This window comes from Rhineura floridana, chromosome 18, assembly GCF_030035675.1.
Source record: "Rhineura floridana isolate rRhiFlo1 chromosome 18, rRhiFlo1.hap2, whole genome shotgun sequence".
Taxonomy (NCBI): Eukaryota; Metazoa; Chordata; class Lepidosauria; order Squamata; family Rhineuridae; genus Rhineura; species Rhineura floridana.
The window spans coordinates 27,601,659-27,624,967 of NC_084497.1; the positions used below are offsets into that span (position 1 = coordinate 27,601,659).

General features: G+C 44.3%; 1 long non-coding RNA gene across 1 annotated transcript in view; it reads right to left on the reverse strand.

The window, feature by feature from the left end:
- Nucleotides 1-23,309, reverse strand: part of LOC133372562 (uncharacterized) — a 54,285-nt gene that overhangs the window by 18,865 nt on the left and 12,111 nt on the right. The window contains exons 2-3 of the long non-coding RNA XR_009759504.1: nucleotides 21,302-21,374; nucleotides 5,811-5,950 (exon numbers count right to left, since the gene is read on the reverse strand). This is a non-coding gene — a long non-coding RNA (uncharacterized LOC133372562). The remainder of the gene's footprint in view (nucleotides 1-5,810; nucleotides 5,951-21,301; nucleotides 21,375-23,309) is intronic.

Consider the following 23,309-nt stretch of genomic DNA (forward strand, 5'->3'; position numbering starts at 1 on the left):
AACTGCTTAGAGGTTTCGATGGTTAAGCAGTGCTTACATCTTGGAACGAGTGAGCGAATGAGTCACTCAATCAATCAGTGAATGAATGCACAGGGTTTGGTTGTTGAACGCTGCTTTGGACGGAGGCCAGAGCGGATGTGCTGAAGCTGTTTTGTCTCCTTTACACAGGGAGCCTGACAGCACTTATTTTGACCTTCCCCAGTCGGGGCATACTGGGAGCAGTGAAGCCTCTAACCGCACAGAAGTCACCATGAATGTCTTCCAGATGAGAAGCATGAATGATTCAGTCATGGTAAGGGATGGAAAGAACATGGAAGTTGTCTCAAATCAGGCTGCAGCAGAATAATACAGGATGGTACAATGGACTCTACCACTTCAGACTATAGGCAGCGGTGGCTGGTGACCATTGGGTTTGATGGGACAAAAGGTAGGGAGCCCAACAGTAGGTGGCGCCAGAGCCAATCACAGGCAGAGCCAACTAATTACTTTTCTATAAGGGCAACACTAAGAGGAATGAGGAGGAAGCTGGTAGCCTGTGCCAACCTCCAGACTGGCTGTAAGAAAGAAGGCAGGCAGATGGGGACATAATTTATATCCCGCCCTTCCTCCCAGAAGGAGCCCAGAGTGGCAACCAAAAACACTAAAAGCACTTTAAAACATCTTAAAAAGAAAAGACCTTAAAATATATTAAAACATCTTAAGAACATCTTTTTAAAAAAAAAAAAAAAAACTTTGAAAATATCTTAAAAAGCCATTCCAGCATGATGCAGATTGAGGTCTCTACTTAAAAGGCTTGTTGAAAGAGGAAGGTGTTCAGTAGGTGCCGAAAAGATAACAGAGATGGTGCCAGTCTAAAATTTAAGGGGAGGGAATTCCAAATGGTAGGAGACACTATGCTAAAGGTCCGCGGAACGGACCTCCTGATAAGATGATATCTGCAGGAGGCCCTCACCTGCAGAGCACAGTGATCGACTGGGTATAGAACAGGTAAGACAGTCTTTCAGGTATCCTGGTTCCAAGCTGCATAGAGCTTTATACACCAAAACTAGAACCTTGTACTTGGCCTGGTAGCTAATGGGCGGCCAGTGCAGTTCTTTCAGCAGTGGAGCAACATGTTGGTGATACCCTGCCCCAGTGAGCAGTCACACAGCCACATTTTGCACCAACTGCAGCTTCTGGACTAACATCAAGGACAGCCCCACATAGAGTGCATTACAGTAATCCAGCCTGGAGGTTACCAATGCATGGACAACAGTGGTTAAGCTATCCTGGTCCAAAAACAGCTGAACCTGGTAAAAGGCACTCCTAGCCACTGAGGTCACCTTGGCTTCTAGCAACAAAGATGGATCCAGGAGCACTCCCAGACTATGAACCTGCTCCTTCAGAGAGAATATGACCCCATCCAAAGCAGGCAATTGACCAATTATATATATATGGGCTAGGATTTTTCTCTCTGATGTGCTATTTTTGCCTCGCAAAGATTTTCCCCTTGTCCTACATTGAAGAGCATTCAAAAATGGCATTCCCCACCCGCAGCTGAAATGGTACTGTCCATTCTATTATTTCAAGACTCTACCATCGCATGTGTAGATTTGGCCTAAGGATGTGTTTGCATTTGTCAAGTTCTCAACGGAAGGAGGGGTGAGGTCTCTCAAGATTCCCTCATTCTGTTAAATTGTTGCTTTAGGAATAGAGCCTTGTCTTTTATGTTTTGAATTCTGCATGACATGCTTTCCTAACAATAAACCTATTTATTATCAATTGTACTCTAAACTGCCTCTGGATACGAACATTGCATTTAATTTATTTTTTAAAAAATTAAAAAGGGATTGAACATTTATTTGAAAACAGGAAAAGATGGAGTGGCCTCAGGGGACCACAAATAACTTTTGTCATAATGGCATCACAATATTATTTTTTAAAAACAAATTGTCTTCATTTTTAAAAGATAATTTTGGGGGGGATGTCTTGGGGGGCTGGATATGCCCTGTGGTAACTAATCCCCCAGGCTTGGGTCAAAATGGTTTGAGCAGGTAAACGTTAGGAGGCTTTCAACTAGTTTTAGACCTTGCTGAATGGAACCTACTTGTAAGCAGAAGGATCTTGGCCAAGGGAAGGGCATTGCTGCTGATATATAGTGGTATATTCAATTCTGTGTGGGACCTCTGGTTTAATTAAACATCTGTTGTGGGAAAGCAATCTCTCAGTTGTGTCAAAGGTTGCTTCCAGATGACCTGTTTGTTGAATATTCATCCTGATTTGATTGATTGCCCATTGTTTGGGGGAGTTTAGATGACGTTGGCTATTTATTGAGCATTTATGAGTGTGTGCAGGGATTAAACGATGTTGCATTGAGCAATTGTTAGTATGTTTTCCAGTGCATTTCCCTGTCGCTTTCTTTAACGCAAAAAAATCTATTTTTTGGAAGGGGAGTAGGAAGTCGGCTTGTTGTGCAAAAGCCCTAAATTCATTTGAATTGCGTAACCTGAATGTGTGGATATGTGACTGAATCCCATCTGAAGGTAGTGGCAGTCCGGAAGGGTCCGAAGAGTTCAAGTTGTGAAGCAGCATTTGCTTCTTTCACTAGCCCCCTTCAGGAGTTACTCACATGAAGGGGCAATTCATGTAGAGAAAGGCTGTGGGGCCACACATTTGATCCAGTCCCCATTGATACATGGCTCCTCCTGGCCTCACCAGGGGTTGTGAACCTTTTTGTACTCATGGGCATTTTTGGAATGTTGAGTGAGCGCTGTGGGCACCATTCCCTCTAGTCGTTTCTCTCCCCTTTCTCCACCTGAGCCCACAGAGAGAGAGAGAGAGAGAGAGAGAGAGAGAGCGCATGTGTACAGTTTGTCTTTCCAAACTTGGTTAAAGTCAGATCCAGCAGAGTTAATCTGACACTTCAAAAGCCAATAGAGTTGAAAAAGGAAGTGGGAAAGAGTGCCACTCTTCCAACTTCCTCTTTCAGCTCTATGTACTTTTTGAATGAGAAAAGTACAGGCATCTGGCTGGCCACTGTGAGAACAAGATGGTGGACTAGCTAGGCCACTGGTCTGATCCAGGAGGCTTTTCTTATGTTCTTATGAGAAAAAAGGTCAACATCCCTTGCTATCTCATGACCATGGGAGCAGCGGATAGGGGCACTCAGAGGCTTCATGGGCACCAGGGGAAGACCTCAAGGATGCCATGGGATCCCTGGGTGCATGTTGGCAACTCCTGGTCTGTGCATTAGCATGGACATCTAAGGCAAGGACACTTTTGCACACAAACCTTTATGTGTGCAGGCTTCCCTGGGTCCTGGAACATTGCAGGAACAGGTCCTGGAACTGCCTGACATGGGAGGAGGCTTTTTTCAGATATGTGGGGCCTCGGTCATTTAGGGTTTTTAATGCTAACATCAACACCGTAAATTGGGCGTGGAAGATAACCGGCAACCAGTGCAATTGTTTCAGAATTGATGTTAAATGTGAATGCCCCAGGGCACCCACTGGCCTCAGCATTTTATATTAGGTGCAACTTCTGGACTGTTTTCAAGGGCAGCCCCACATAGAATCATTGCAACAGTCCAACATGGAAGTTACGAGGGCATGGTTAATGGTGGCCAAGTTATATCTCTGTCCAGGAATGGCTGTAGTTAGCTGAGCAGCTGAAGCTGGGCATAGATACTCTGGGTCACTGCAGCCATTTGCGCTTCAAGTGACAGTGATTACTTGAGGTGTATCCCCAAACTATGCAGACGTTTCTTCAAGAGGCATGTAACCCCATCTGGAACAGGATGTCCCACCAATTCCCAAGCCTGAGAAATGCCCACCCTCAAATATCTGTCTTGTCTGGATTCATTCAATGTGTTGCTGCACACCCAGCCCATGAACGCCTCTAGACACTGGTTCAACACCTGTACTTCCTGCCTGACATAGCACCGAGAGTTATTTGGGTGTCATCAGAGCACTTAAGTATTAAGAACCTAAAAAGAGCCTGCTGGATCAGGCCAATGGCCCATCCTGTCCAGCTTCATGTTCTCACAGTGGCCGACCAGTTGCCTATGGGAAACGCACAAGCAGGACCCGAGTGCAAAGAGCACTCTCCCCTCCTGCGCTTTCCAGCAACTGGTACTCGGATGCATGCCTCCGACCGTGGAGACAGAGTGTAGCCACCATGGCTAGTAGCCACTGATAGCCTTTTCCTCCATGGATTTGCCTAATCCTCTTTTAAAGCCATCCAAGTTGAGGGCCATCACTGTCTCCTGCGGGAGCAAATTCCATCGTTTTATGCTCTATTAATGCATCCTATGGATCTTAAGAAGCATGGGAGACAAGACTGAGCATTGTGGGGCCTCACAGGTCAATTCCCATGAGGACAAGCAAAAGTCACCCAATGCTATTCTCGGAAGCCGCCCACAGAGGTGGTATCTACTAGGTCTGCGCACTGGCTGTGAATAACTCCTGGAACCCAGACTGAATCGGGTTGATGTGGGATTTGCCCAGAGCAGGTCGAGGCAGCCTGGGTCAGCTCTACCCAGAGTGATCCGGATCTGTTAAGAAGGGTGATGGTTGGATGGCTGCATATTTAAACAGGATTTTAAACCCGCATGAAATATGTGGTCAGCAGTGAGGAGAGGAGGAAAAAGGAAATGCAGGCAGAACCTCTCACCTGTCCTTCTCTCCCACCAACCCCATGTTTAATTAGGGTTTAAAACCCTAATTACATTTGGGATTGTGCAAGGCCCCTGATTTGGTTTGTGGCCGGGATTGCACCAGTGTGGGTCAGGTTGGGTCTGGGTCATCCGAAATCAGGCCCCGAACCGGATCGGGGTGCTATGCATAGCCCTGGTATCTACTCTGAGTGGCTAATCCTTTTACTGGAGAGTCTAGGGATTGAACCTTGGACCTTTGCATGCAAAGCTTCTGCTCTGCCACTGAGCTCTGTTCCCTCTTCAAAAGTTTGACCCATTGGTCCATCTAGTACCTCCTCTGGCTGGCAGCGGCTCTCTGTTGTGTTCTGGTCCGATGCTGGATCCCACGGAGAAAGCAGCAAGGCTGGTCAATGGTTGCTGTACCACGGACAGCTCCAAGAAGGGTCGGGAGTGGACTGAGGGCTTTCAAGCCTCTGTTACGAGTCCTTCTCCTCCAGGCTCCACCCCCTTGTGGACCACTCCAGAGCCTTAAAGGCCAGCCCTCTGGCCTGAAGATGGGCACTCCTCCTCCATTCCACAGCCTCCTTCTTGGAGCGATCCCTGGTCTGACGGACTGGTAACATACAGTGGGACGTATTTGATTCTTCAGGGGAAGGTGCCTGTGAAGGTTCAGGCTTTGGCCCTATAGGCCTTGGTGGTCTGAGAGGCTCCTATGGGGGCTCCTGCCCAGTGGCCTCAGGTGCACTGATCTCCCTATCTTTTGCAGTCACCTCTGAACCCAACCCAACTGAACATCTGGTACCCCTGCAGTCTCCAACTCTGTGTTCTCTGCTAGTGTCCGGGGCCATGACATTCTCCCAGATCTCAGACAGGTGCATTTCCTATCACCTGTTACCTGATCCTTCTGACTGGAGATGCTGAACTCAAGCTCTTTGATATTACAACAGCCTTGTGAGGTAGGCCAGGCTGAGGGATCGTGACTGGCCCCAAGGTCACCCAGTGAGCTTCTTGACTGGGCAGGGATTTGAACCCGGGCCTCCCCAATCCTAGTCTAACACTTTCACTACACTAGCGTTGCACCAAAAACTTTTTTCCAGTTTCTCCTGCAAAAGAAGATTCCATTTTCCCAACCCCTCAAAAAACATTTTAGAATTTCTGTGGGTCGTTTTGAGCTTACCTTATCATTGCGTGGTGGCCAAGAGTGGTTTATGTAGTTTTTTCCCCCAGTTAACATTTCCCCAGCGCTGGGCAGGCTCCTTTGCAGTCCATGCTTTCTGATCTGAAAAAAGCCCACTGAAGCACAGGCACCTGGGAAGGCTGCAGACCAGAGATGAGATCGTTTGTAGAATGAAAGCAAGGACCCTCCCAAACATCCCTTGCCCCCCTCAAAAGTAAAGTCAGCACAACAAAAATGTTGTGCTCCACTCTGAGAATTTCACAGAAATGTTACCTCCCCTTTCATAACTTTTGAACACAGCTTCTTTTCTCATTCACGGATGGGGAATGGTCAAAACATGCAGAATAAGTCTTTGGCATAGCACCGCACTATGCTGGATCAAACCTGGGTCCTTCTGCATCCCAGAAAACAGGTGCTCTGCCACTGAGATGTGGGCCCTCCTCACCTTTGATAGCCTCCCAGGGATTCCCCAAGGCTTCTCTCTAGAACAGAGCAGTGGAAACTGCTCCACTGGGGTGCACAGAGTGCTGACCTATGAATCTTGGCCTGCCCTTTGCCAGCTCCCATCTGCCCACCTTCTTACTTTCAAACAGTCCAAGGGGTGGCACAGGTTGTCAGCTTCCTCCTCCGCCTCCTTCTCCATCTCAGTGTTGCACTTGTAGAACTCAGCAGGGGGGAGGAGGGTGGGGACAAAACTAGAATTCGTTGGCTCTGCCTGTGATTGGCTCTGGTGCCACCTACTGTTGGGCTCCTTGCCTTCCGCCCCACCAGTCCCAATGGGCACCAGCTGCCACTGGAACATAGTTTTAAAACTACAGCTCAAAGAGAAGCCATGGCCTGCAGTTCCTTTTCGTTGGTTCCTCCCCCTCCTATCCGATTTCGGATTTGTAGGTATGTGAAGCAGGAGCCCCAAAGAGGGAGGGGCCAGCTTTCTTTGCTAACTTTGCCCTCAGCTGGACAGCCAAACTCTCCTCTCAGGTGTAGGAATCAGACTTCTGTTGCCTGCCTCCGACAAGCTGAAAGCAAAACTTCTTACAGTAGGTGGAGCACGTTAACAGTACAAAAAGAGAGACTCTAATTTGTACAGGTGTAGAGTCATGCCATAAGAAACAGAAAGAAAGAAAGAAAGAAAGAAAGTTGTCCTGCAGTGATTATTAATGCTGCAATGAATGATTATTAACAATTATTAAATGGTTGTCCTTAACGTGGTGAGGGGGTTTGAGTGTGTTGAAGAAGCTGAGAGCAATGCCGTCAGGAGTCTAGACCAAGAGGCTAAACTCCTAGCAGGGGCACCCAAGGCAGAATGGTCAAAGCTGAAACACCAGACTAAGATGCATCCAAACTCAGAGGAAGGCAATGGTAAACCACCTCTGAATACCTCTTACCATGAAAACACTATGAACAGAGTATCCAAAATGCAACACAAGATAGTGCTGGAAGATGAGACCCCCAGGTCAGAAGGCACTCACCGAGCTACTGGGGAAGAACAAAGGACAAGTACGAGTAGCGCTGTGACTAATGACGCAGCTGGATCAAAGCTGAAAGGAAGCCCAGAGGCTGATGCACACAGATATGAAAGGAGAGTCCGGAGTTGTACGAGGCACACAATAGGAACATGGAATGTGAGAAGCATGAACCAGGGAAAGTTAGAAATTGTCAAGCAAGAATTGGAACGCATCAACATTACAATACTTGGCATGAGTGAATTAAAATGGACGGGAATGGGACATTTCCAATAAGGCAACTACAAAATATTTCATGCAGGAAATGAGAAATTAAGAAGAAATGGGGTTGCTTTAATAGTGAGAAGTGATGTAGCAAGAGCAATTAGGAGCTACAACACAAGGTCTGAGCGAGTGATATCAATGAGATTAAATGGGAAACCTATTAACATAACCATCATCCAAGTCTATGTTCCGACGGCAAACGCAGAAGAAGAGGAATTGGAGAGATGTTATGCAGAATTACAGGAAGAAATTGATCACACATCAAAACAAGATGTTCTGATAATCATGGGGGACTGGAATGCAAAAGTAGGGAACAGAGAAGAACTAGGAATTGTGGAGAAATGGGGCCTAGGAGACAGAAATGAAGCAGGAGAAAGACTTATTGAATTCTGTGAAGCCAATACTTTGTTTCTTGCAAACACATTTTTTGAACAACCGAAAAGACGACTATACACGTGGACATCACCAAATGGTCAATATAGGAATCAAATTGATTATATAATTGGTAGCAGAAGGTGGAGAAGTTCCATACTTTCTGCAAAAACAAGACCAGGAGCAGACTGCGGTACAGATCATGAACTGGTCGTATCGAAAATCAGAGTAAAGCTAAAGAAGACCAACAAAGCAATCATAACGCCAAAATACAATTTAAATAACATCCCAGAAGCATATAAAGATCAAATAAAGAACAGGTTTGAGGCTTTAAACTTAGTTGACAGAGAACCAGAAGAACTATGGAATGAAGTCAGAGACGTTATCAGAGAAAAATGTAAAAAGACAATACCTCTAGTTAAAAAGAGAGAAAGACCTCAATGGATGACTGAAGAAACTCTTAAAATGGTTAACGAGAGAAGGAAAGCAAAAGCAAAAGGAGATAGAAACACAGTCAGAACCCTAAATGCAACAATACAGCGACTAGTACGTAGGGACAAAGAGAACTATTACAATAGTTACTGTATAGAAACAGAAGAGGACAACAAAAAGGTAGAACAAGAGCCCTGTTCCAAAAGATTAGAGAAATGAAACGGAAATTTAAACAAGAGTAGGGATGTTGAATAATCAACAGGGGAACACACTGAATGACCGAGATGAAATAAAAGGAAGATGGAAGCAATACACTGAAGAACTCTATAAAAGAGATGCCAAGATGACAGATTCATTCATGGAGGAACCATATGATGAAGAACCAGAAATTTTAGAATGCAAGGTGAAAGCTGCTCTTAAAATACTTGGAAGAAACAAATCACCGGGAATAGATGGCATACCAATAGAGTTGCTACAAGCTACTGAGACTGAATCAGTCCAAATTTTGACAAAAATCTGTCAAGAAATATGGAAAACTAAACAATGGCCCACAGACTGGAAGCGTTCCATATACATCCCAATTCCAAAGAAAGGGGTTCCCAGGGAATGCAGTAATTACTGAACTATTGCCTTAATATCCCATGCAAGTAAAGTAATGCTCAATATTCTACAACAAAGGCTCTTACCATATATGGAGCGAGAAATGCCAGACGTCCAAGCTGAATTTAGAAAGGGAAGAGGTACCAGAGCTCATATCGCAAACATACATTGGATAATGGAACGGACCAAGGAATTTCAGAAGAAAATCACCCTGTGCTTTATAGATTACAGCAAAGCCTTTGACTGTGTAGATCATGAAAAACTATGGAATGCTTTAAAAGAAATGGGGGTGCCACACCATCTGATTGTCCTGATGCGCAACCTATACTCTGCACAAGAGGCTACTGTAAGGACAGAATATGGAGAAACCGATTGGTTCCCCATCGGAAAGGGTGTGAGACAGGGGTGTATTTTATCACCCTATTTATTTAATCTATACGCAGAATATATCATACGGAAAGCAGGAATGGACCAAGAAGAAGGTGTGAAAATTGGAGGGAGAAATATCAATAATTTAAGATATGCAGACGATACCATACTACTAGTAGAAACCAGTAATGATTTGAAACGAATGCTGATGAAAGTTAAAGAGGAAAGCACAAAAGCAGGACTACAGCTGAACGTCAAAAAGACTAAAGTAATGACAACAGAAGATTTATGCAACTTTACAATTGACAATGAGGACATTGAACTTGTCAAGGATTATCAATATCTTGGCACAATCATTAACCAAAATGGAGACAATAGTCAAGAAATCAGAAGAAGGCTAGGACTGGGGAGGGCAGCTGTGAGAGAACTAGAAAAGGTCCTCAAATGTAAAGATGTATCACTGAACACTAAAGTCAGGATCATTCAGACCATGGTATTTCCGATCTCTATGTATGGATGTGAAAGTTGGACAGTGAAAAAAGTGGCTAAGAGAAAAATCAACGCATTTGAAATGTGGTGTTGGAGAAGAGCTTTGCGGATACCATGGACTGCAAAAAAAGACAAATAATTGGGTGTTAGAACAAATTAAACCAGAACTATCACTAGAAGCTAAAATGATGAAACTGAGGTTATCATACTTTGGGCACATAATGAGAAGACATGATTCATTAGAAAAGATAATAACGCTTGGAACAACAGAAGGAAGTAGAAAAAGAGGAAGGCCAAACAAGAGATGGATTGATTCCATAAAGGAAGCCACAGACCTGAACTTACAAGATCTGAACAGGGTGGTTCATGACAGATGCTCTTGGAGGTCACTGATTCATAGGGTCGCCATAAGTCATAGTCGACTTGGAGGCACGTAACAACAACAACAACAACCTGCATTGATTAATGCTGCAATGAATGATTATTAACAATTATTAAATGGTTGTCCTGCATTGATTATTAATGCTGCAATGAATGATTATTAACAATTATTAAATGGTTGTCCTGCAGCGATTATTAATGCTGCAATGAATGATTATTAATAATTATTAGATGGTAGCTCTGTGGTCATTATTAATGCCGCAGTCCTATGCATGCTTGCTTAGGGCGTCAATCACTTTTGAACTCATTGGGATTTATTTCTAAGTATACATGCCTAGATGAAGGAACATTGTCAACCCAGACTGGCAGCAGCTCTCCAGGGATTCAGATAAGGGTCTTTCTATTTCCTAGCTGGAGATGCCAGGTATCGAATCTGGGGCCATCATGCTGTGGGGAGAGGGACCAGAACACTCTGACCAGAGATCTGAACTGGTAGCTTTGCAGAGGGCTTTTGCCATGAGGTTTAGGGCTGTATGAAGCCTTAAGGCCAGTGGTGACTGGTCCACTTAGGGACAAATGGGGTACTGCTCCACCAACCTCACTCTTGATTCCTCCATGCCCACCTACCTTCTTGCTTACAGCCAGTTCAGGGGGTGGCCTTGGCTGTCACCTTCCTCCTCCTTAGTCTCAGTGGTTGCCCTTATAGAACTCAGCAGGGAGGAGAACTAGAATGAGCTGGCTTCACCTCCTGTTGGGCTTCCTGTCTTCCGCCCCACTAGGCCCACTGGGTGCTGGCCACCAGTGCCTAGGGCAGAGGTAGCTTATGTCAGGTGTGGGGGAACCTTTGGCCCTCCGGAGGTTGGTGAACTACAGCTCCCATCATCCTTGGCCATTGGCCATGCTTGCTGGGGCTGATGGGAGTTGTAGTTCAGCAACATCCAGAGGGCCAAAAGTTCCCCACTCCTGGCCTGCGTGGGACTCCCCCAGATATTGTTTGACTACAGCTTCCAAGAAGTGGTGCTGACCAGTGGCTCAGATAACTATTAAATGGGTGTGTGTGTTGGACTAGGGGTAACTGATGAACCTTGAGGTTGTTGGGCTTCTTCACCCATCAGCTCCAACCAGCATGGCCAGTGATCTGGAAGGATGGGGGCTGTAGTCCAGCAACACCTGGAGAACACCAATTTGGCTACCTCTCTGGCCTAGGGCCATGGATTATCCAGCCCTCTTGTTGCAGTTTCCGCTTGTGGAGTGTAAATATTATGTCTCTAATATCTGAGGGGTGGAAGACTGAATGGCAGTAACCCCACAATATGTGGGAGCCCAGAGCATGGAGCTGTATCCAGCTGAGTCCCAATCAGAGTAGACCCACTGAAATTAATGGACCTAAGTTAGTCATCATTGTGATTATTATTATTAGATTTGTTAGTCACCTGTTACCCGAAAGTCTTCAAACAACTTACAACATTTTTAGTGTTTTTGTTTGCCACCCTGGGCTCCTACTGGGAGGAAGGGTGGGATATAAATGAAATAAATAAATAAACATTGTTAAAACACACACACACAAATCATACAATAAACACAAATCTATCAAACAGTGTCAACAACCCCCATACAGCCACAGGAAGCTTTGGCAGTGCACTAATCACAAACAGTACGTTTATTTACTTCAGTGCATCTCCTCGGAGTAGGACTAGCATTGCATACATCCCACGGTTTACAGAAGAACTTGCCCAGAGCTATAAAAGCTCTATGCCAAAGACTCTATACCCTTTGGACCTCCAGATGTTGCTGAATTCCATCAGTCCCAGGAAACGTAGCCAATGGCCAGGGCTGACGGGAGTTGCAGTTCAGCAACATCTGGAGGACCAAAGGTTCCCCACACCTGGTCTATTACACCCTGAGACAGTTTAGGTTACAGGGCAATCCTGAGGTCATTCAATGGTTTGGGTTGACCAAAGAGGGGCCCTGTGCCCTACTTTGTAGAAGATAGCCCTGTGTTTGAAGGGCTGTCTGGTTCAAGGCCAGTTTAAAGATAAAGACCCAGCAACACGTAAGCACCTGGACAGAAGGCACACAGGTCACTTGGTCCCAGTTTTGCCCTTTATTCTGAGATGTATTGTATTTTTATTCAAATTATAGCCATTCTTTCTAAATTTGCATCTGCATATATAAATTAAAGACAAATAATTGGGTGTTAGAACAAATTAAACCAGAACTATCACTAGAAGCTAAAATGATGAAACTGAGGACACATAATGAGAAGATGTGATTCACTAGGAAAGATAATAATGCTGGGAAAAATAGAAGGGAGTAGAAAAAGAGGAAGGCCAAACAAGAGATGGATTGATTCCATAAAGGAAGTCACAGACCTAAACTTATAAGATCTGAACAGGGTGGTTCATGACAGATGCCATCGGAGGCCACCGATTCATAGCGTCTCCATTAGTCAAAATCGACTTGAAGGCACGTAATAATAAGATGCCCATTGAAAGTGAGTGTGTGTTGGGGATGGAAGGAACTGTCCGCTTTGGTTCTGTCAGTTTTATGTTTTTTTAATCCTACATTAGGTTCTCCACATTTCTGCAGCAATTTGCGTATTTAAAAGAAAATCCTCATGAAAATTCTTCAGCATTTTAGCTCGACTTTCTCCTAACACATTGTTGTATGTGATTTGACTAATGTGCACATTTTTTGCAAGCAATTTATCCTAATATGTATTTTTATGTTGTTTTCACCAAAATATTCATTTTGCTCACACATTCCCCGATATACACACTTTTGTAAACATTGGTTGGCGAACTGCATTGCAAAATTCGATTTAAGTGTGAATTTCCAAGGATGGCTGTGTTTAGAGTCTCATATTGTTTTGGAAAGTGCGGACTCAATAAAATTTGGCTTTAAATGCAAATAGAATCAAATTTCCCTCTCATCCCTAGTGCGTGTGTGTGTGTGTGTGTGTGCATAAGAGGAAAAACACATGAAGGATGGGTCTGAGTCATGAAAAGAAACAGGGGACTGACATCGAAGACCCAATAGTAATGAAAGCATACATGTGGGTCCAGATGAATCTGCTGGTTGAAATGTATGTACCTGTCGGCAGTGGTGGCTGGCTCCCATTGGGACTGGTGGGGCGAAAAGCAGGAAGGCCCACAGTAAGCGGAGCCGGAGCCAATGATTGGTGGAGCCAGAGCCAATGACAAGGCAGAGTCAACTAGCTCTGGTTTTGTCCCCGTCCTCCACCTTGCTGAGTTCTACAAGGACAAAACTGACACTAAGGGAGTGGGAAGCTGACAGCCAGGGCCACTCCCTGGCCTGGTTGTAAGCTCAACAGCAGGCAGGTGAGGGCTGGCTGAGGCAGATGGGGCAGTACCCCATTTGCCCTAAGAGACCAGCCTCCATTGCCTATTGGTATGCATAATGTACATCCCCAAGCACTAGGAAGTTCTAGGGTGCCCCTTACCTAGATTTGGTTTCATTTGGAAGGAGAGATGACTTGGAAGTACGCTTTTTGCATGCAAAAGGTCCCAGGGTCAACCCTTGGCATCTCCAGTTAGGATTGGAAGAGCCCTATCAGTTCAGATTGGGGGAAGGGACCTCAGGCCCGAGGCCAAATACAGCCTTCCAGGCCTCTCTTTCTGGCTCTTGGGACCGTCCCTGCGCCACACCACTCCCCAGCTCAGATCATTCCTCTTGCTTGCCCAGGGGGAGGCCAGAGAAGAGAGTGTGTGTCTAGGAACTAGTCTACCATACAAAGGTAATGGTTACCTAATTGCTTCACCCACTTTTGCCTCTGGCCCCCAGAAGACTGCCTGGGAGGGAATGTGGACCTCTGACTGAAGGAATGTCCCCACCTCTGGTGTAGATGGTTCCTGGCCAAATGGACCAGTGGTTTCACTTAGCATAAGACAGTTTCCTTTTTTCTTCCATGCTTCCTGAGATATATATAATTTTCTGTTTACCAGCCACTGGGGGAAAAATGTCAAAAGACAAACTCTGTAGGTCAAAAGAGAGAAGGCTGAAATGGCAGGATGTATCTTGCTAACTTTTGGAATCCATGCAATTAAAGTCTGTCCACACAAATGAGGCAGAAACAGCACAATTGATACCCCCTTTTGCAATCCTGCATCTATCTATCTATTGATACATAGACATTGTTATAGTTGCAGAAAGGCAGCCTCTTTCTAAAGCACAGATTTCTATCATCTACCATGACCTGTCCTGGGAATAGACCTTTGTTCCGCTCCCCAAAGATAGCTCCGTGGGAACAATGTCCAAATCGTTCCATTTGCGTGTGCACGAAAACCTCGCTCTGTCCACGGAAAAGCACCACTCGGGGGGCATTTTCCCGCTGAAGTCCCTTTCGAGCGGTTTTGGAAATGGTAATTAAATCATTTTGGTAATGGGAATTAAATCTGGCTCGGTCTGATTCTGCAGAAAGAACACCCGCCTCCCACTCCGCCCCCACTTCCCCACTGAGAACCAGTGGTACTGTCCAATACATCACCAGGCAAGTCTAGGCCTGCCTATTTCTTTAATGAATAGTCATGAGAGAGAGAAAGGGGTGGGTATGTGTTTTGTTGTTAGATGCAGCTAGATGACAGAACTAAGGTGTGGGGAGGGGGGGAGGGAGAAGCAAGCAAAATAGCCAGCCACCAAAGTAGCCAGCCCCAGATCTTTCCTTCGCCCTTTCCCCGTTGGCACACCACAGACGCTACACCGCCCCTCCCCACCTTTGCATGTCATTTAATGCCCCTATGGCTCCACCGTCCTCCTCCCTGACTCCATGACTCCGGTGACAGGGATTTCCCCTGAGACTGTTAAACCCCAAGAAGACTAAAATGCTGTATGTTAGCAACCCAATGCAGCACTACACCACGGTAGGTGCCGTCTTTTCTTCTGATGAGGGGCTTGGTTCCCGCGACTCGATTGCGCTTGGCTAGACCAATGGGGCACCTGTGGATTCTTGAGGAATGCCAGCCTCGGCTGGCTCAGGATGGGTTGAAACAGGATGGTGCTGGCTTTGCCTGTTAGCCATAGGTCGGCGGTAGAGCATCTGCCTTGCGTGCAGAAGGTCCCAGATTCAGTCTCCTTTCCAGCTAGGACTGGGAATGCCCTCTGTCTGGAGAGCTGCTGCCAGTCAGTGTAGACAATACTGAGCTAGATGGTCCAACGTTCTGCCTCGGGAGAAGGCACTTTCTGATGCTTATACATTTTTGCACTTCTGAGGTCATGGAGAGAAGCACTGATCTCTGCCTCTAGCAGGTTGCCATTGAGCAGGGTTCCACTGAGGAAACCCAATCAATATTGCTAAACTATAGCAGCCTGGTCACAGCACTGGCTGTTAATTTGGCAAGATTCCATAGTCTGGCATTTGGTAGGGTGGCTCGACGATGCCTTTTGACTTCAGTCTCTGGCTGAGATGATGGCTAGGGTTGCTCTCGATTCCCACACGTCAAATACTGATTACTTCTCCTAGGGGACATTTCCCTTGGACTCTTAACGTGTAAGGGAGACTGTAAGGAAGCTAAAGAACTGGGCTCAAAAGGGGTGTTGGAAGACCAAAGACCCAATACGTTTGGGATTTGGCGGTTGCCACAAACTACAGGGAAATTAATGTTGTTCTTTTAGGAATGGGCTGGTGCAGTGTAGCCTTCTCTGTTGACAGTGCCAGCTTTTTGCAGGGATTGCAATACACAGAAATACACTGGTCCTCCCCTCCATCAATCCACAGCATGGTCTTTAACGAATGACAACGGTGTGGTTGTCATAATAACCACAGAATTTGCATTCTTATTGCCGTGCATCAGAAACTAGCTTCCAAGAAAGGCACCCACTGAATATTGATGAATATTCTTTTTTTAAATTTCAAATATTAATTAAAGTCCTGAGATGCATAGATAACTACACTAATTGCCTTTAGTTGATGGTATGTCTCAGAGGAATCAACAAAAGGTTGTATCCAACTAGGTTTTAGCTCAGAGTAGAGCTAAGTTAGTCATGCCTATTAATTTCAGCCGGTCTGCTCTGCAGAGGACTAATGTTACCTACAACTCAAAGTGACTTCCTCAGGAGTTGATGCCCTAGCCTTTGATTCTTGCTTCGCTATACCTACAATGGTTTGTTCCTTTATGGTTTGTTTCTTTATGGGTCTTCTGTGTTCCTCTAATGGTATTCATATATTATACACGCTATTTATGCAGATGCTATTAAGACATGAATCCTAAGCACATTTATGAGTCAGGAAGGAATATGGAGTTCAGTGAGACTTATTTCAGGTCAAACATGCTTAGGATCAGGCTGCTTGCTTCTTAGTTCTTTTGACATTATCCTTGTTAATCTTGGAGAGTATATGGTTTTTTTAAAGCTCTATATTCTACCCTTGAAGCTACATAACAAAAATAAATAAATCAAATTTCACAGTAATTTTTCCACAGTCTCTTTTGCTTTGATCCATGAAATTGCTGAACAATTAACAAGCCACAAGAGCATCTCAAATTGCTTAGAAATTTCCATGAAGTTGACTACATACAATTTCCAAAAGGCATGATTATTATTTTAAAAAAATAAAGATGTCCAGGAACAAAGACAATGACAAATGATGCACAATTCCTTTGCCGTAATTTAAAAAGGCTCCTCCAGAGCCTGGATTTAAGAGAGTCTGTTGATTTCACTGAGATCTTGCCTTCAAGCTGGGATCCTAAATATAATACCTATAAGTAAATCACTGGAATATCCAAGGGATTTATATCTAATTAAACACAGAACCGGCTGCCAATTTATCAATCGACATTTAAGGTGATGTGCCATAGACCTACCAAACAACACACATTCATACAATGGTGCACATTTAATGGGTCTGACTTCAACGTTGCACTAATTGGCGTGAGTCACGCACAGTAGTTGTCTCTGATTCTGTGTAATATGCACGCATGCCGTGTGTTTTCTGTAACCTTAGGACATAATTGCAGAGTCAGAGTGACTGTGTCTCTTTAATTTACTTCACCAGTAATCGCCACCATTGTGGGGTTTTTTTTAACAAGCCATCTATTATGTGTATACCTTGCTCTTACAGAGAGAGTTCCCAGTGATCTCCCGGTGCTGATTAGACTCATGCCAGACTAGCTTGAGTTATTCTGTTACACCACATACTAAAAATCTTGAGGCTGACCAAGTGTGTGGTAGCTGTGGGCGGGGGGGGAAGGCGGATTTCATCCTAGGGATTACTAGGAAAAGGGTAGAAAATAAAACTGTCTGTATCATCACTAGAGATGGAAGGATCTGTCAGTTTTGGTTTATCTCAGATTCACATTTTCCTGGTTTTAGGCTGCAAACACATTTAAAGGACACTATTTCCCCCCAAAATATCCTGGGAATTGTAGTGTACTCCTCGCAGAGCCACAATTCCCAGCACTCTTAGCAAACTATGGTTCCCAGGATTCTTTGGGGGAAACTAATACGTTTTAAGTCTATAAAGTGTACGCAGCCTTAAGTTCAGTTCCCCACATTTCTGCAACAGTTTGCAATTTGTTTTTTTTTGTTTTTTTTAAATAGTCATAAAAATTAATCAATATTTTAATGGAAATTTCTCCTAATATACACATTTTCAATGCAATTTTGCTTCACATACACATTTTGGGGGTTCCCCAACAGAATACATTTTTGAATGTTATTTTCACAAATATATGCATTTTCATGTGCACATTCCTCTAACATACACATCTTTGCACACTGGTAGCTAGAGTACTGAATCACAAAATTTCAAATGAGACCTGCATTTCAGTTCACATATCATTTTCTGTGCAAATTGGGTAGGTTCTCATTTAAATCCTAGAATTCATCCCCCTTCTCTAACCATAATGCTTCGGTAGAAATCCATGATGTGGTCACACTTGGAATGCTGTGCCCAATTTCTAAACGGATATTGTATACCAGGAAAAGGAGCAGAAAAGGACCACTAAAATGATTAGGAAAGGCTATGAGGAAAGGTTGCTGTGACTGGGGCTTTTTCGATCAGAGAGAAAAGGTGAGGAAACAGAGGACATGACAGAGGCTTTATAAAGTTATGCTTGGTGTGGAGAGAGTGGATGGAGAGTTTTTCTCCCTCTCTCCTAATGCCTGAACCCAGGAACATCCAATAAAATAGACTGTTAGGACAGAAAGGATGGATGTCTTCGCATAGCACATAAATTATGGAATTCACTACCATTCCATGAAGCAATGACCACCACCTTGGATGATTTCAGACACGCACACGGAGGAGGACAAGGCTATCAAAGGCAACCGGTCATGACAGCTCTATGTTATGTGTCTGACCACCAGTTGCTGAGGAGCAGGAGATGGCTATTGCACTCAGGTCCTACTTCTGAGTATCCAGTTGGCTACCTTGAGAAGCAAGGGGTTTTAGTCAACTAAGTCCTACTCAGAGTAGACCCACTGAAATAAATGAACCTAAGTTAGTCCATGGCCATTAATTTCAGTGGGTCGGTCGGACTTAGTTGAATACAACCCCAGATGCTGGACTAGATGAACCTTCAGCCTGATCTGGCAAGGCTCTTCTTATGACTACCCAGTTTTCCGTCACTGCAATTGTTGAAAAGCGGGTGGTTTTTTAAAACAACCCCCCACATCTCCATCCCAGCCCCATGGTGATCTAGTCTATCACCCTGCTTCTTATAGTAACCAGTCAGATGCTTCCAGACAGCCGACATGCAGGGCTTGAAAGCAGCAGCCCTACTTTGCTGTTGCCCACCCCCAAGCAACTGGTATTCAATCCCTGGACATGGAGGTTCAGTTTAGTTATTATGGCAAATTCTCACCAGCAGAATCTGCTTTATAAAATTGGGTTAGTTTGTCCTATCTGATATTTGGCAGGTCTGATCCTTTGGAGAGGTGGTAGAAGGCCTGAAATTTTCATCCCAATTGGGTGGAAAACACAGACGTTTCAAGCAGAAGAAGGAACAGTTGAGTCTCCCATTGAAATTCAATGGGAAGTTTATAGGCTGTGCACCTTATTTCCATTCTTCTAAAAGGGGGCCTTTCTGTACCACCCAGCCTGTCTGAAAATGGGCAAGTAGTAGCTGAACGCTGCAAAATGTCGTGTCAAATGGATGGAAAATACCACAGTTCCAGGCAACTGAAGACCAGCTAGATCTCTAATTGAAATCAGTAGCTAAGGTACATGTTTTTGCAAGCAAATATATCCATTTGTATGCACACTTGGCCTTGATATGGGCACTTTTGTAAACTTTGGTTGGAGAACTGCATTGCACAACTCAGATAAGCGTGCCTTTCGAAGGAGGGCTGTGTTTCGGTTCTCATATTGTTTCCAAAAGTGTGAATTTGATAGATTCAGCTTGAAATGTGAACTGAATCAAAATTCTCACCCATCCCTAGAAGTAAGAGAGGCGGCATCACACAGGCGTGCCGAGAGGCAGTTCCAGGTAGAAGGAGCTGCAAGGGAGGAATTGAGGGTTGTAGCCCACGCTAGTTCTACTCAGAGTAGACCCACTGAAATTAATGAACATGACTGATTTCGGTTCATTAATTTCAATGGGTCTGCTCTGAGTAGGACTTTGTCGGCTGCTACCTTGAGATGCCATAATCTGGAAACAATGCTCAAAAATGGTGGCCAAGAATTGAACATAGGAAGTTGCCCAATACTGAGTTAAAGCATTGGTCCATCTAGGTCAATATTGTCTACACTGACTGGCAACAGCTCTCCTGTCATATAGGGGATGAAAGATAGGGGACATTCCCACCTCTATCTGGAGATGCTGGGATCCAACCTGGAACCTTCTGCATGCAAAGCAGATGCTCTGCCACTGAGCTGTGGCCCTTCCACATTGATCACATGGGGGGGAGGTGGTAAACCAGATCATAAACAAAACTATCTCAATTTGACTCTCGAGCTGGGATGCGGGAGAAATTTGGCGATGAGATCCTACCCAATCCACTCTTCCTGAACAATATGCAAACTGATAATATGGCTGTCCTTCAAAATTCTCATTTCTCTGAATTTTGCAATTATTATTATTTATTAAATTTCTATACCGCCCCATAGCCGAAGCTCTCTGGGCAGTTTACAACATAAAAATCAATATACAATATATAATATACAATGCAGTTCTTCAACCCCCACCAGCAAAGATGTGTGTGCTAGTTGAAAGTATGGATATAAAATGGATATGTTGGTGAAAATAACATTCAAAAAGTGCATGACATTAGGGACAATGGCTTGCAAAAAATGTTTATTAGGCAAAATAAACAGTGATTATTTATTAAATTTATATCCCACCTTTCTTTTCAAAGGTGTGTTTTAGGGGAAATGCACACTAAAAGAAGAATGAATTTTCATGCGGACTTTGTTTTTCTAAAAATTGCAAACTGATGCACAAAATGCGGAAAACTGAACTTACAATTGGAAAACTGAAAATGACATTTGTTTTTGGGTGTTCAATCATAAGTCTGATTGGTCCAGTTTTCAATGGGTTTCATCCAACTAAGTTCTATTCATTGAAATTAATGGACCTAAGTTAGGCATGGCCATTGATCTCAATGGGTCTACTCTGAGTAAGACAGAAATCGGATACAACCCTCTGGATTTTAAAAAAACCTTAAAATTTGCATTTAAATTCTGCTCATTTTGTTACACCCTTTCCTCCCCAAACATGACTTTTTCACATATGGTTCTTTTGCATTTCTATCCTAAAAGACATTTTTAATGCATTTTGCCTTAAAATGTGCAGCTTTCTGCGTACTATATTTACAAAAGATGGATTTCTGTATGTGTGTTTTGAACTCAAACTGCATCAAAACCTTTTCTGTTGAAGGCTGCAGTCCGATAGTTAACTCTGTTCTGAGCTGCATATAAGCCCGAGAGCTGCAGATTAGGTTGGTTCACTTTAACATGCAGATTGAATGAAATTTCCCTCCATTCCTGTATCTTGGGGATCTCTGTCTGGGGAGGCACCTCTAGATCCATTGTGGGCAGGGCAAAAGCCTCCCAAGACTGCTCGATCAAAGAGGACAAAAGGGTTTGCATGCATATTTTCGGGGAGAAAAGAGGTGTTCCTCCCCAGCGCAAGTTCAATCTTGCTCCAAATTCCAACAGTTACTCACTGAACACTGATGATATTGTCAAGAGTTGCAGCACGCTGGAGGTCTCACTTGACATGGATGGTTCATGTGGGTACTTTTTAAAGAAAAAAGAAAAAAAAGAAAGCTATTAGAGTGTAACATCAGAAAGTTATCCTTGGGTGAGGTTCGAGAATCCCAAGTTATAACATGTCCCTTGATTCCAAAGTCTGGCTCGTTTTGAGAATTTAAGATTGATGGCATGTTGGTAAGAAAGGAAGCATAAGCTAGGGGGAGGCCAGCTTCATTGCCGAGTTGAATTGGGGAGTTGAAAAGCAAAATCCATTCATCTTTAGTTATTTATTTATTAATTAAAATTATATCCCATCCTTCCTCCTGGAAGGATTGTTTGCCTCTTTGCACCCCCATTGTCACGGGGTTTCAGTTTATCTGGTATAGGATCAGAGCCATGGGTCACATCCAGTGCTACTTGCACTCAAAGTCGACCTATTGAGCTGTATCCAATGTTAGAGAAGGCCCACTGAAATTAATGGACCCAAGTAGTCATGCCCTTTAATTTCAGTGGGTCTACTTTGAGTAGGACTAACTTTGAGGACAACCCATTCACTTTACTGGACACAATGACTGCAATTCAGTACATACTTACCTGGGAGTAAGTCCATTGAACCCAATGGAGCTTACTTCTGAGTATACATATTTTGGATTGCAGCCTAACTTAGGTTATTATGGTTGTTGTTTGTTTGTTTATTTATTTATTGTTTGATTTATATCCCGCCCTTCCTCCCAGCAGAGCGTAAGGCGGCAAACAAAAGCACTGAAAACACTTTAAAACATCATAAAAACAGACTTTAAAAAACATTAAAACAAAACATCTTTAAAAACATTTTATAAAGAAGCTTTCAAAACATCTTTTTTATTATTATTATTATTTAAAGAATTTATACGTTGCCTTTCACTTCAAGAGGAAATACTAATTAGCAGAGCTTGGAAAAGTTCCTTTTTTTTAACTACAACTCCCATCAGCCCAACCCAGTGGCCATGCTGGATGGGGCTGATGGGAGTTGTAGTTCAAAAAAAAGGAACTTTTCCAAGCTCTGCTAATTAGTGACTACACTGACTGGCAGCAGGAGCTCTCCAGCATTTCAGGTAGAGCTCTTTCTCCAATCTACCCAGAGATGCCCAGGATTGAACCCGGGACCATCTGCACGCAAAGATCAGATCTAAATTAGTTGGACGCTACCCCATATCTCAATTAAAGGTTTCTTTTCTCCTTGCCCAAAGCATCAACTGGAGAGCAGGGGCTGGCTCGCTGTCAGACGGTGCTTCACCAGAGGTAACTGCAATGAAGGAGGAGCCGTCTTTGTCAAAACTGTTAAAGCTGTCTCCTGTTGCAGCCCCCTCCTGTTGCAGCCCACTGGGCCCTGCCCCAGGATCCCAGTCCTCTTCCTGATCACTCTGCCAAGAACTCTCCACAGGGTCCATGACAGCACCTTCTGCTATATCAGGGAGGGAGAGCCTCTCGAATAAAGGACGGAGGGGCGTGGGCTGCAGAGCTGGGACGTAGCCTACTCTATCAAAGTAAGAGCCCCATCCATGGCTCCACCCACTTTTGCCTCTGGCCACACCCACCACTGGAATGCAGGCCCCAGAAGATTGCCCACAAGGGAGTATTGCCCTTGGACCAGCGAAGGTCCCCTATCCCATTCCGTATAGATCTGCCTCTTCACCAGGCTCTTCAGAAGGTCCTGCAGCCTGTGGTTGTCCATCTCACCACAGTCAGAAGGAGGGTCTTCTTTGTGGTGGCACTCCCCCCCCCCGATAAGGCTACCACCAACAGCTTCTGGATTATACGAAAGCATACAAACTAGTTTGCTCAGGCATTTCATGGACACAGATCCTGCGCTTGATAATTGCAACTGGCTGCTATGGATGTTGACAACGCTGTTATTTTAATGTTGGTTTATTTTATTTTTTATAGAGTGGGGTGTATCCAATTAAGTTTTCCTCAGGGTTACGGATAGGGGAGAAATCC